Here is a 15996-nt window from a genome sequence, read left to right as displayed (position 1 = left end):
AAAGTGATGAATCTGCTTCTTCAAACTCCACTCAACTTATGCTAGTTTGCGGTGGGAGCAGGGGTGTCAATTATGTTACAGTCTTTGGTTTTACGAGTTTGTGAAGGAGGCTTAAGCTCAGTCTTGAAACAAGACCCTAAACGCTTTAGTCTGACATGACATAATGGTAGCTTGGAGGCAGATGTATCTACATTCTAATTCTCCTCTGAGAGTTAGGGCTGTTCTGTAAATAAGCAATGTCAGAAATATTGTGCTCCTACTTTATCTTAAAACATAAACAAGTTGAACGATTTTCTTATTAATAGAATGGCAACAAAGCTGCAATATAGGATCCTAGTGTTAAAACAGAGAAAAATACATAATATTTCCTTACTGTAAATTCATTGAGTCTTTGAAAACAGATCAATTACAAGTTTTAAGAGAAAGAAGCAATATTTGAATATATTTCTGGAAAGAAACACTTCAAAGAACAAGAAGCATATAAATGAGTTTTAGACAGTATTCCAATCAGTAATGTACAAGATTTCTAAAATGAAAATTTCAGGGAATTACTAATCTCCCAGAGCAAACTTTATATCTTTCAATAACTGCCTTTACAATCATATCAAGGAGTTTGTCCTTTCACACTGTCCTTAAACTGCATTCAGCTGTGATGTTCTAGACATCTGACAATGTTTAGGCTATGCCAGCTGCTTACCATGCTAATCATAATTTCACATTGTTACCCTATGCTCTCTTCATCCTTTTCATGTGGCTACCTGTTCATTTATCATAATTGGCCCACTTTTCTCCTTGAGTTCCTCTCCTGTGATTGTATGCTCTTGTTATAACTCAACATATGTTTAGTGATTTCATTACACCAGAAGCCTATCTCTTTTCAGTTCTCTACAAATACTACAAATAATCCTATACCACGCTATTTTTCTTAATTACATCTATAGAAAGGAAGCCTAGTGAACTTAAGCCCATTTAGGAAGATATGTTATATCATCAAGAAACTTCTTGACAACCAGAAACGTAGACGACAAACAATTATTAATAATGGAACTGAATTCTCGATGTACACTACAGTATGTAAATTAAAACTATAATCTGTATATAAAGCAATCAATCTTAAACTATAACAGCAAATTCATAGATTTAAAAGATTCTGTATCCTAGATAAATCGAGTTTTTTTGGATTTATTATATAAGGTTAATTGTTCAATACAGTAGATTTATGACATATCTGAGGTACAATTCCTTATATCTTCAGTTTAAAAAGCATACAGGTAGTCCTCGACTTACAACCATTTGTTTAGTGACATTTCAAAGTTACAACAGCACTGAAAAGTTTTTCACACATCCGTTGCAGCATCTCCATGGTTATATGATCAAATCCAGCTGCTTAGCAAGTGGTTCGTATTTATGACAGTTGAAGTGTCCTGGGGTCATGTGATCAGCCTTTGCGATCTTCTGACAAGCAAAGTCAATGGGAATCCAGATTCACTTAATAACCATGTTACTAACTTAACAAATGCAATGATTCACTTAACGACTGCAGCAAGAAAAGTCATAAAACAGGACAAACTTAATGTTTCACTTAGCAACATAATTTTGGGCTCAATTGTAGTCATAACACAAGGACTACCTATAGTAGGTAGTCCTCAACTTACTATAACGAGCTTGTTATTATGGTCACAAATCATGACAGCTATAAAGTGGGTTACCATGCCATGTGCAAGTCGATTCGTGGTAACCATTTAAGCAAACTTGGCGCCTCAAGCCAATGGTTTACTATGGGCCAGTTTTGCTGAAAACTGGAAGCAACTCAATTTTTTTGGCAAAACTGTCATAAAACACAGTCACATGATTGCAGGATGCTGCAAATTACCATAAATGCAGGCCAGTTACCAAGTGTCCAACATGCAATCGCTGTGGAAGGGTGGGGTTCGAAGTTCAGAACAGGTCAAACTGTTTTAACTGTCAGTTCAAACTGGAGAATCCTGAGCTAGATAGCTCTATGTATTGCTTGAGGAAACTTAGGGACGAGGTTCCTCAATAAAATAAGTCACAGAGGATTTTTTTTTAAAAAAAAAAGGAGCAATGGCAATGCTAGTATGTTACTAGGAGAAATCAAAAACATTTTCTGCAAGCAAAATACTCCTCTTAGATCTGCTTGATTTTATCGCAAGTATTAAGGTAATTGTTACTGCTACATTGCAATAAATGAAAGCAAAGAATGTTCTTTTTATTTAAATGGTATTTCAGAAATATGTTTGTGTAACTTCGTTTTGTTACCATTCAGCAATAGAGGTAGTCCTCCATTGACAACAATTTAGTGACCGTTCCCAGTTACAATGGCATTGAAAAAAGTGACTTATGACTGTTTTCATAGTTATGACCTTTCCAGCATCCCATGGTCGTGTGATCAAAATTCAGATGCTTGGCAACTGATTTGTATTTATGACCGTTGCTGTGTCCCAACATTATGTGTTCCCCTTTTGTCACCTTCTGACAAGCAAAGTCAATGGGGAAGCCAGATTCACTTAACAACTGGGTTAATATCTTATCAACTGCAGTGATTCACTTAACAACTGTGGCAAGAAGGTCGTAAGATGGGGCAAAGTTCATTTCACAAATGTCTCCCTTAACAACAGAAATTCTGGGCTCAATTGTGGTCATAGGTCGAGGACTACCTGTAGTATCTTCCTTATTATTGGCGTTAAAATACTAATAGGCAGCTTGGGTTTATTCAGGCTTTGCATCTGCAAAGATATACAATTTTTTATTGACTTGCCATCACCCTATTGTCTGTAAACTATTTAACTACTTGAGTATTAATTTAGTAGGTTCTACTCAACGTGTCTATTATTAGTAAGATATATCACAAAGCATGGGGATAAAATGACTATATCCGTGATGGCAAACTACGGCATGTGTGCCAGAGGTGGCATGCAGAACCGCCTCTGCTGGCACATAGGCCGTCGCCCCAGATCGGATCTCTGTGGCGTTTCTTTCGTGAGCTTCTATTTCCCTGCAAACGCCAAAACAGAGCCTCACAACAGAAAAAGATCTTACTTCTTGCCACACTGCTGGTGTTGGGATGCCCGCCTCCCACCGGCCATCTGGTCTTGGGGTCTCTGCTGCGCATACCCGCACATGCAGACACCCATGCATGCGCACATCCATGCATGCCTGTACACATCCATGCATGTGCACCTTCAGGTTGGGCATGTGCATGCGCAGTTTGGGCGCTCAGTGCCTAAAAGCTTTGCCATCACTGCTCTATATTAATATGACATATAAAAACTGGGCTGTCCTTTCTAAAGCTGTCAGTCTGAAGATCAGCCCCTTGATCTTAGAGGGAAAAGGCCTTCTGAAGAGAGAGTTTGCAATTTCTACTCTACTTTCTACTTGGAATCACAATGCTTGATTGTAAGGCTAGAAACGGTTGCAAATAGATGCATCGAGAAACTTCCATGCCATATTACATTCTGGCACAACACATCCATGCTCAGGCTCTATTCCCAAGATTTAAATCCATACAGTTGAACCATCCTGCTATGGAACAGTGAGTTTCCCTCTTGTGTTTGACTGAACTGGTAATCACAGAGTTCAGCTTCTGCTTCATGATAGTGTGAGTAGTAATGCTGTTATCCACCATCTGGAACCATGGACAAACTGAGAGAAAAGGCCGCATATTCACAGCCAGTTTACTAGTACGTACAGCTTTTCTATGGACATGTTGCAGAAGGCTTCTATAATAGCTTCAAGCTACTCCATGTTCCATGTAAAACTTTTTTCTTGACTAATTTGCTGGCTTCAGATCTAGAACAGCTCTTCATTACCTGTTCTTCTTAGGCATAATGTAGCTCAAACAGTAGATCAAGATGATCAGATATTCTCAGTGGATGCCACTGGCTTAATTGCTCTGAAATTAGCCATGTTTCTCTTCCTGAAGCTGTCTTGATGATAGGACAAAGTGATTATCATAAGTTTTTAGTGAAACCTAAAACTTTGGAACATGTTTTATAAATTTATATGTTGGGTGTTACTTAGTTTCAGAGGTTCATAATTCAACAATTACCTGAGGGTCATGATTATTATTGCTGTTTGGGAGTCCTCCCCACTTTTTTCATCTTTTGAATATTAGGAAAAGTAGATCTTTTTGAAGATTAGACAGTTGTTCTGGTTTTAGCTGGGATTTTCTATCAGAGGTGCAAATTACCTTGAGTTCTTGGTTTCTACTCTTATGGCAATAGGATGGAAGGGAGAAGGAGTATAATTGGGCTATCTTCCCCTACTTCTGAACTTCCCGTTTGATAAAAATAAAGAGTTTTTCTTCTGCAAAAGAATTAGAGCTATCATCAATAAAGGACAGCTCAATAGTAAGAAAGACACATCTTCATTTTATGAGATACATGCCTATCAAGATAAAATGGGAACAAGGAACAATTCCAAAAGAATAAAGCTACTGGCAGGAGAAATAAACTACTGGCAGTTTACTTAAACAACCAACAAATTATGAAATACCTGAATTTTTTTTTTAAAAAAAGATCCCAGTTGGAGTCCCTTTTGTCCAGATTGAAAAATGTCATGTTCTTGTACTGGAAGTTGGGTCCACTTTAGTTGCAAGAGTCTGCTGAGTAATCGATGAATGAGTGCGAGAGAAAATGCAAGCAATGAACGTTTTGTTTCAATAGGCTTGGCATTTGAGAATTTGTTTAGCATCAACTGTACATCACTCTCTTTGTGTGCAGGAGCACACAGTTATCAGCAAAAGGGTTTCTTGAATGTCCGCATAGAGGCACTTTCATATGTTTAAGTGGTGACGGTTAAGAGAGAGCTGTCCAATTGGTACTTGATTTTACACTCCCTCTTTCAGACAGGACATGACAAAGTACAAGTGAAGAGGTGAGAAGCTGGCACACAACTCTGCTTCACCTCAGTAAAAGCGGAAAATGTAGGTGATTTATCACAACTGTGAAGAACCTATCCTTCATTTCATCATAGAGCAACTGAATCAACTTCACAAATTTCTTCCGTTATCCATAACAGGACAATCCTGAATACAGTGACAAATGTCTTTGTCATGTCAATGAAGACAGAGTAAAGAGGTTTGTTCTGCTTGTTACATTTCTCCTGGGACTCACCTCATGACTACTGTAGCCCATTCTGGCCGAAAGCCACACTCTGAGGGTTTCTTTTCTGGCAAGTATGTCCAGGAGAATGGGGGGGGGAAAGCATTGTCTGCAATGGACAGCAGTGAAATATTCCTGTAATATCTGCAGTCTGATGTGCTTCCTTATTTTTATAGAGACACATCTATTCCAGGAGGCCATCTTGGAATCACCTATCTCCTCTGTGAACCAATCCCACTTAGCCAATAAAGAATTCCATTCCATTCCTTCACACTCCCCAAGGCCATAAGACTTAATGAATTATGTTTGAAATTAACTGAATTGCACAATAAAAACTTGTGTGTGAGAGACTTTTAAGTGGAAAGCCATGGAACAGGAGCAATCCCACTTTCCTGGCAGAAGTCACTTTAATGCAGTGGCATGGATACTGATTACACTTGGGGTCCTCACCTGCTGCAGTGCATGACCAGATGTCTAAATGTCTTCTTGTGCTCTTATCATTCCATAACACATGCTGGGCTTGCATTGTTGACCCACTGGATTATTCCTCTGCTCAATTTCATCAGGGCCAGATTTCTTATTGCTAGGATAGACAAATCCCCTACCTCACAAAGGGTTGGAGATCCATCAGCAACTCTCACCTGGTTTGACCCATTTGCCAAACAGTTTACCAGGGTATGGACACTCTCTGTGTTACAGCTTATGTGGATCCACAGGTGAGAACTAAATGGCAGGTAGAGATCAAGGTGAACAAACAATTCTAAAATCACGGAGACATCTTCAGACCGTGCTGGCTCTTTGGCTTTGAGACAGAGATTAGCACCGCCCCTAGATTCGGGAACGACTAGAACATATGTGCGAGGGGACCTTTACCTTTACCTTATTCTATTTAAGCATTGATAGTCACCAATTTACCTCCATGCATGAAGTTAATTATTTGGTTTGCAGAAAAAAAAATGATGGATAGTCCCATCTACATTTGCAACCACTCTAGATGATACTTAAAAGATGTTAAGAGTTATGAGAATATGTCTCATTAAATTTTGAAGTATTAGTTGACAAAGAAAATAAAACTACATTAATTATGTCTTTTCTACATTCACAGAGATCAAATCAACCCCAGCATTGAAAAACAATTTTGCGTGACACTCACCTAAACTAAGAAGTTATTTTTTTTCCTGCTGCCCAATTACCTATTTCAGCCGCTAAATAAAAATGATACATTGACTTTAAACAATATCAACGGTCAAATCATAATTAAGAAATCCTTCATCATAACTTTCACAGTTGGAGGCCTGTAAATGATCAAGAATAAATATGTTATATTTCTTAGCCTCTGATGACAATTTTAAATACAAATCTTTACCACTGGAAGGAGGGGAGGGTTTGGGCGGGAGGAAAAAAAACTTCAGAAAGTGGGCCATTCATCTGAATCAAGTTCAGAGAATTTCCAGGACTGTGAAAAGAAATGTTATGCAAGCACATCAATGTATTCTGTGGGGGTAGACTGAACCAGCTACATGGAGACTACAAAGGAGCCCTCCCATGGCTCATGAATAAGTTGAGGAAATGATCAGAAAAAAAATAGAGAGATGTTTAGACAGATGGCCCACTTAAAATGCCTGGGACAGGGCATAAGTAATTTTAATGAAACTTTAGATCTAGCGTAAAATTGTGGTTTTCTTTTAAAGGGAAGGGCAAGGGGAATAAAGGCAAATAGATTTTTAACAGTTCGCATACCACCCATTTTATGGCAGAAAAGACAAAACAATTTCAGCATTATTTGTTTAAAAGTTCAAATCAGAGACATCTTTACAGTGTCTTTAGCTATGCAGAATACAGAATTTTGGATATAAAGATGAAAGGAATTTTAAACAGAAGCTGATTGCCAAACAAAGGAAAAAATGCTCTCCTATTTAAATGTTATCAGTGTTTTCACACAAAACAGTTTTAAACATTTTAGAAAGCTTAAAGCAGAACTTTTTGTTTCTATTTTCTAGCCTTTTGCCTTCTGTACAAAACTGACTCTCATTTTTTTATTCTCTCAAGCTCAAAGACAAAAGAACATTACAGAGTGCAGGAAAGGAAGAACCAAACTGTGCTGTTGAGTTTAACTTATATATATATGAGAGCTGATGAGAGCTAGCTGATGAGAGCTAATAGCTTGAAATAGATCTATACTAGTCTCCCTTTATTTATCAGCACAAATACAACACACACACACACACAATATACATATACACACACACACACACACATTCTTTAAATATGCAACTCTATGAACGTATGATTTGGATGACATGGCAATTTTCTTTACAACATTCACAGATATCTGAAGTTGACATTGACATTAATATAATTTTATAATTTTATCATATTTTATCTATATTTAAATTATTGTATTATATTTCCAATTTCATTTTAGACTATTTTATTCCAATTCCATTTTAAATTGTATTTTATCCAATTCTATTTTAAATTGCTTTTATCAAATTTTAGTAATGATTTGTTTCTGAAACTCTGCACTTTGATAGGCCCGAGGGCTAATCAATAAAGACTCAATGTCCAGATCTCTGAAGTTGTATCAAATAGATTTAATTTTTAATGCCAATGCTGCATAAACTCACACATCATCTGTAAAAGACTACCAAATTAGGATATCAAGCAATAGTTTGAAACTATTCAATTAACAATTATTTGGCTTTGATATCTGAATTGAAATAATTATAGCACCTCACATGAATATTATATGAAGTATTCGGGGCACAGAAAACAATGCAGAACTGTGGTGACCATCATTGTATATTGGGAGCTCTAATTATGGCATGGAATGCTTAACTTTGATGAATAGAACACAGAATATAGAAAAATAGAGTTGGAAGGGTCTTGGATATCTTCTAGTCCAATCCCCTGCTCAAGCACCCTTCTAATTACAGAGAAGGGAACTGAGGATTCATTTTGAAATAGAGCTCTCTACACTGCAGGCAAATCTAAATTTTTTAATGATTTGGGGTTTCCAGTCCCCTAATCATTCTTATTTTTGTTCTCTGCACTCTTTCTAAAATCGCAATGTTTTTTTATATTGTGGTGACCAGAACTTGATGTAGTGTTCTCAGGATAGTGTTACTAAGGTTTGGTAAAGTGTTACTAGAACTTCATGTGATTTGAATCTATCCCTCTATTAATGCAGCAAAGGACTGCATTGGCTTTTTTGGCGGCTGCCTCACATTTAAATAATTGTCCACAATGAGTCCAAGATGTCTATCACAGTTACTGGCATTAAGCCAAGTTTCACCTACTCTGTATCTATATAGTTGGCTTTTCCCCCCTAAGTGTAAAACCTTACTTTGATGTACCCTGAATTTCATTTGGTTAGATAGGGCCCAATGTTCAAAGTTGTCAAGACATACTTACATGCATATACATACATATACATACATACATACATTGCTTGCTATAAGATTTTCAATATTAGATGGTTTCTCAATAGGTGAATGAGAACAAAGGGCAAAAGAAAATATAGCATTTGGACAATACGGAAAATAATTCTAAAATATTTGTCAGCCATCTCAGTAAATCTGACAGGAAAAATGACAAGATGAACCAATTCTACTTTATTGTAAACAGCTTTAACAGAATCTGGTAAGTTTGAAGGCACAAATTTCCCACCTCCATTTTTAACTGCTTGATCCGGTAAGGTGGATTGTACTTGAGTTTCTTTCTCTGACATTAAGCCACTCTTGTCAAATTGTTTCCTGGGCAGCATCTCTTCCCCTCTTTCCTTGGGGTTGTTCATACATTCCACTACTTTTAGAAACAAGCTACACTCACTACATTTGTAGATATTACTCTTGATAATCATTCAGTTTCAGAATAATTGATTGGACTAGATAACCCAGGCCCCTTTGGGTCATCATTTCAGATCCCATAACTCAGTTGCTAAGGCTTCCTTACTTTTGTTGTTTTTATTAGTTGCAAAGTTATGTCTGACCCATCGCAACCCCTTAGACAACGTTTCCTCCAGGCCTTCCTGTCCTCTACCACCTTTGGAGTCCATTTAAGCTCACACTTACTGCTTCGGTAACTCCATCCACCACCTCATTCTCTGTCATCTCCTCCTTCTTTTGCCCTCAATCGTTCCCAGCATTAGCCTCTTCTCCAGTGAGTCCTTTCTTGTCATTAGGTGGCCAAAGTATTTTCTCTACTCTCTGTTAGTCTTAATGCACCATGCCACCGTTTCACAGAACGTTTAAAGTTTAGAGCAGGTACAGCTTTCCTCTCTCCCTCAAAAGAATCAGCCATTTTTCAAAAGAAATCATTCCAAAAACAAATGCAAGGTGAGCTAAAAATTAATGGGGGTGGGTAAAGAGGTGATACTGGCTGGAGAGAGTTTTAAATTTTAGCTTTTTTATCAGCTTATAACTGCTACGTTCAATGTGAGGGTTTCTGTAATGATAACAATGGTCTGCTATCAAGTACATATTGTGGTTGAATGCCCACATTCTAAGGATTGCCTGTCTAGCTAATAGATCTAGTTCATATGGAGACTCACAAATGAGTCAATTCGCTAAATGGAAGTTGCAATTAGATTCTTTAAAACACTTTAAAATCACCTGCTTATCGAGCTTCAAAGTCTTTTCAGAGTCTTTTCCAGCAGTCTGCCACTCAGTCAGTTCTCCACCTGGTCTTGACTTGTGGGATTGACTTTATTTCTTGTCTAGACAGCAACCCATCCAAAGTAATCTACTTCAAGATGTCCTTGGGGCCACAATTACAACTGCCTATCTTAAGAACTGGATTTTGTCTTCTTGTCAGAAGACAAGTTTATCGCATTTGGAGATGTTTCATGAAAACATTAGCAACAATGGAATAATTTAGTCTATCAATTCAAAATAAGAAAGAATTAGGTTTGTTAGGGAACATTCTGAATTTGTTTATAATGATGTGTCACTGTACTTACTTATGCCCCAGAATTTTCTGTAATATATTTTATGGCAGTATTTATTATACAAATTATGTGCATTCCTCATAGACATGATGTACCGCTGCTAAAGACAAAGGGTAATTAAATAAAACTTCTATAAAGCAAATACTGATGAAGGATGTGAGATAACATTAATACAAATAAAAAGAAAGCGTAAAATGTCGTTCCTCCTTTTTCAGAGAAAGCAAAGATTCATAAATGAGTAATTGCTGGTATCACTGGAATTTGATATCTGTAAGTGTACTTATATTTTTCAGATGGAGAGGAGTTAAGCATTTTAAAATGATTTTTCAACATGAGACTGATATGATTTGATTCATTCAAACTGATACAAATAACTGCCTTTCAAAAGCTGATTTTAACTGCTTTTAAAATCCCTACCTTTTTGTAACTTGGAGACCTATTCAGCTTTCATGATTGGTCAAGAAGTATAAAAAGGAAGGCATAGGGGAGGGGATTAATTTGAAAAAAAGGTAATCAACAAAGATAAAAAGAAAGTGTCAAAATACTGCGATACTAACGTTAAGGACATTTTAAATAAACTTTCTATCTGTACCAACAATCTTAATGAAGAGGAACTAGGTCATTTGCTGTGATCTGCACTGTCTCTTTAAACAATTTCTAAATATCAGTAGCTACACATTCATTAAAAAGGGCTGGGGGTGGGTGGGTGGTTGAAATGGCTTTGGAGATACAAGATGACTGAACAACAGCAAGGAAGAGCTGGTTACAACCAGTGCAAATATTTGTTAGCAACTCATCATTTTGTCACACTGCTCTCCATCTCTCCACTTGCCCTGTGCTTCTTGGCACAATATACGTAATGTATTTCCCCCCCCCCCCATATACGTAAGTGCTTGTTACTAACAAAATTCTAACCAAGCTGAAAAGCAGCATGAGTGCAAACCACATGTGTATCATATGAGCATGCCTGGGTACAGTATAAAGAGGGAGAGAGAAAAATGCAAACAATCACTAATGAAATGAAAACAGATCGAAGAGCTCACATTAATAAAGATGTAGACCTGTGTTTGTCCATTTATGCAGAGCGCCCCCACATACACAAACACCGAGTGGTGTGATTTTACAGCTTCCTGTAGTAATAATTAAATAATAATAATTTGGATTTATGGAGGCTCCTAGTCATCTGATAACAGATTGGGATTGTTTGAGTTCAATCATATTATTTCTTTGATTAATATGGTTGACTGTGATGGACATAAGCTTCATTTAAAAGCCTACTTCTATCTTAAATATCAGATTGCAAATCAATTCTTTTTGGTAAGAACAGCTCTGTCATGAGGGTCAAGCTACCAGTAAATTAACTGCTACATATGTTAGGTTTTTTGGGCTAAATTCTGTCACAAACCTTGCCAAACCACTTTTTGGCAGACATGATAACAAAGTAGCTTTCCCTCTAATTTAAACAAGGAACTAGAATAAGGCTTATAAAATTAGCCCAAGAAATTGTTTTTGTAAGCTAACTGAAAAGACCAAAGGGAAAAAAAATAACATTAGGGTGTGAGTAACTACAGCAAATAAAAATAACAATATCAGCTATATTATTTTTAAGATACTTTCTAAAATATATAGCATAAAAACTTTAGAAAATAACAGTATCAATTGCATTGTCTAACATCCTAAAAATCACTTTAGTGTTTTCATTTCATGCACTTCTATCTAAGCATAATAAAAGATCTACTTGTTTATATTTGAAGTTAGAGACAGAGAAAACAATGGAGATTGCAACTTTTGTCTACGAGACATAAAAATTGATTTAATGTTACTCTTAGAAGTATCCAAAGAGAGTTTCATAAATTCATGTAAGAAATGAAAAATAGGATGAGAGCAAATGTGAAGAAGAGAAAGAAGTCAATCATTTCATACCAGGATCACAAAATGTACTTTTCATAAATATAATAAATATTTAAAAAGTCTTTTTAACATTCATCCTTAACGTGGTGATGTGTAAACATTTTTATTTCCAATTATAAATGCTAGAAAGGTAATGTGCATTACAGGCTATATGAATAATTATGTTGGGTAACATTACATTTGTGTCTATCTGTTGGAGGTGATCATTACTTATGTAGAGAAGATTTTTATATTCTATTTCACTCTTTCAGTTTTTTACCAATCATCTCTGACATTTTAAGAGAGTTTTAGAAGAGACATCACATTAGTTCTTCATGAGATTGATCTTAGATTATTTAAGAAGGTTAAACAAAAATGCAAGCACTTAATGCAACATTAAGCATGCAAAATATAAAGCTGATTGCCTAGAGGAAGCATGCTCTACTGTTACCCTAGTGACAAGTTAAAAAACAAAAAGGAACGGTGTGAAAGCTGAATGGCTTTATGATATGAAATTAAAATGTTTCACACTGAACAATCCAAAATGAATTGGGAAAGGTTAGAGCAGAGGAGGGAGAAATCAATTCTCCAACAGCAGTGGTGAATAGAAAAGAAGTATGAATAGGATTTGCCAGTGGGGTGCAACAGCTGCCAAGTATCCTGCAGCCAAAGAACTACAATAATACCAGTGAACTGTGCAAGAGCTTTTGGAATCATCACAGGGAACAGAGGAGTATACTAACAATAATTATGCCACTTGGTCTTACCCATCTTTTGCAGCAGGAGAATCAAAGGGAAGATTCATCTTCAAATCAAAAATCCCGGCTCACAAATATGTGTATGAACAAACATACACTTTCCTAACAGGATACCCCCAAACTAGTTCCACAAGCAGTTAGAGTCCTTTGGATGTCTTTTTCTTCCAACTCGTTTCATTTTTCTCTCGTGGCCAACTGCTTGGAAAGTTCCAAACGCACTTAAAATCACATGGGATCAACTGTTCTGACTGAGAGTTTGTTACATACGGTTTGCATTCTTGACTAAACCAAGTATCTCCAGAAAATTGTGGGAAGTGTATCCACTCATACTGTGTGTCTGAAATTATATATACTGTGCATAATGCATATGCTTGCATAATGTGATATGGTGTGTATGCGTAGCCACAGATTTTACATGCAGACAACTGTGTGTTGTAAGAATTCTATATGTATAGTTATTGCTACCAGAAAATGGCTCATTTAGGAGATAGATTATTCCCAGATAACTAGTAATTCAGCACTCCTAGAAATGCTGTTCAAATTCACCAGGTTTTTTTTTTTTTACATCATTGCGATTTCAAAAAATCAAGAGAGAGAGCTTCATGTCTCATCTTGATTTAACAGCCACTAGTGAATATATAAAACTAATCCAAAAACTATTAATATATTGTTAAAGCTATGTTGCAAAGGCACTCATATCAAGATGCCGTGACAATATATGTCCCTGGTCCTCTGTATTATTCATCCACTATATTGAATAATTACATCTAAATGAACAGTATTTTGTACAAAACATTGTTTTAGAGAATCACAAGAGGATTTGGACTCCAAATCTATTTCTTTGAAATAACAATGTAAATGTAGCTGTTTCAAGTACAGTATGTACTTATATTTCTTTTCATTTCTAAAGTGTCTCAATTAAGCCCTGAAATTTTACAATCCTTATATCTTTCAACAATCTGTTGCCTCCATTTCATTATCCACAAAAGGAAAGTCTGATTTAAATGAAACAGAACAAGAACCCAACAAAAGGAAAGAAAAATGGGACCAGTCTACCTAGACAAGGTCTTCAAATGGCTGCTTCTGTTATCATCTGATATCCTCTAACTGTATTGATTTCACCTTCTATAATTTCCAGCTGCTATAATCAAAATCAAGGGCATCCGGAGGACACTAATTTGCAAGAAAGGTATCCTACTACCTTCAATAGTAGGTAAATTGTTTAACAGATTAAACAAATAATTTGTTGCGGATTTTAAAAAGAATTTGTCACATTTTAAGTACAATATGCCATTGTTGGTAATACAGTGGGTTTTTCCATGTTATGGAACGCCAAAACTAACAGTGATACTAGGAAAATATTAGTAGCCAATACAAGCAACACATAGGAAGTGCAGTAGGTGTTTGAGTTTAGAAATACAACCATTACACTGATAGACCCATGAAATGTCCCACCTGGAGCATTTATTCTCCTAATCTCCTACATAATTAGAATTCCAGCCAAATATAGGGGATGAACAACACTTTAAATTGGGGGAGGGGGGTATTCAAACAATCTACTTTCATTTAAGCCAAAGGTTTTTCCACTTGAAACAGTATTCGTAACATGACAATTGCAAGACTTTTGTTTCACTGCATAATATAAACTTGATCTTTATCAAAAAGTGGTACCCGCTATATAATAAATCAGGATGTTAAGTAAACTGAGTAAAACCTAAGCAAAGTATATAAAGCACTTAAACACATTAATTGTTCATAACTCCTTTGCATAATGGCTAGCTCTATTATCTGCATATCGTCTGTCAACTAGATTTCTATAATATCGGACATTTTGATAACTAGTTTGAAGAAATAACTGTGACACTGCCCTTAGGGGATAAATAACTGAATGAACAGTAAGTTTTAAAATTCCAAGCTAAAAAGTGGAAAATGCAAACTTGTGGTAGGAATATATCTAGTTACTGATTTTTTTTGGACTATAAGATGAACTTTTCCCTTCCTCCCACCAAAAAAGTAGCTGGAAATATCTGTGCATCTTATAGACTGAATACAGCCCTGTTTTTGGCCTCCTGAAACCCTCCTCTGCATCCTGTTTTCATCAAAAATGGGCTCGTTTTTGGCACAAACAGGACCCGTGAAGGGTTTGGGAGGCCTGCAAAGTGCTCCTGGGGGCGCGGAGGCCAAAAACTATTTTTTTCTTGTTTTCCTCTTAGAAATCTAGGTGCATCTTATACTCCGGTGCGTCTTATAGTCCGAAAAATATGGTATTTGGGGATGGGGTGGGGAGGTACACTGTCAGAAACAACACATCTCATACCTGCAAAGGTAATCTGGGAATCCTTGCAAGCCACAAGTTAAAGATGACATAAACTAAAATGCTAATAAGAGAATGCACCAAATCATGGGTGGTTATTGCTGCAATCTATCTTGTCTTGGTCAGACCCATTTGGAGTTCCACTTCTGTAGACCACTGCTCAAAAACAGCAGTGAGAAACACATTCAGAAGAGGCTCACCATGATAATGAGGGATACAGAATCAACCACAGTAGCAAGTTTTACAAACATAAACACACTGTGGCCATTTGCTGTCAGAATGATCATTTAGAGGTCATCCACTGAATATAATAATACCACTCCCAAAAGCTAATATCATGAGAGCACTTCAGATGATCTTAGAGAAACTTGAGTTATTACATATGCTAATAGTTCACACTACTTTTCCATCACAAAAAGTATCATAACACAGAGATGTGTCTTTGATTAGCAATAAGCAAGATGTAGCCTTCCAAATATTGCACAGGTAGTCTTCACAACCCCACAATTGAAATCCAAAATTTCTGTTGTTAAGTGAGACATTTCTTGTGAGTTTTATGATCTTTCTTGCCTCAGTTTAAGTTAGTAACCTAGTTGTTAAGTGAATTGCCTTCCCCATTGACTCTGCTTGTGAGGAGGTCGCAAATAAACCAGTTGCCAAGCATCTGAACCAGTGGTGGGTTGCAAATATTTTTACTACCGGTTCAGGTGCGCTCCCCGCACTCGCTCGCGCAATGCTTATGCACATGTGGGCAGGTGGGTGGGGCCTCCCGCCACCGATACTACAAGTTCAGCTGAACCTGGCCGAATCGGGAGCAACCCACCACTGATCTGAACTTTGATCACATATCATGGGATGTTGTAATGGTCGTTAACTGTGAAAAATGGTCATAAGTCACTTTTTTCAATGGTCATTAAATGAACTGTTGTAAATCAAGGACTACCCGTGCTATTCTAATTCCCA

General features: G+C 36.7%; 1 protein-coding gene across 1 annotated transcript in view; it reads right to left on the bottom strand.

The window, feature by feature from the left end:
* The window catches only part of PCCA (propionyl-CoA carboxylase subunit alpha), a 220856-nt gene that overhangs the window by 68499 nt on the left and 136361 nt on the right, over positions 1-15996 (bottom strand).

The sequence above is a fragment of the Thamnophis elegans genome, chromosome 11 (genome assembly GCF_009769535.1).
Source record: "Thamnophis elegans isolate rThaEle1 chromosome 11, rThaEle1.pri, whole genome shotgun sequence".
In the NCBI taxonomy this organism is placed as follows: domain Eukaryota; kingdom Metazoa; phylum Chordata; class Lepidosauria; order Squamata; family Colubridae; genus Thamnophis; species Thamnophis elegans.
This window is presented reverse-complemented; position numbering and strand designations above follow the sequence as displayed.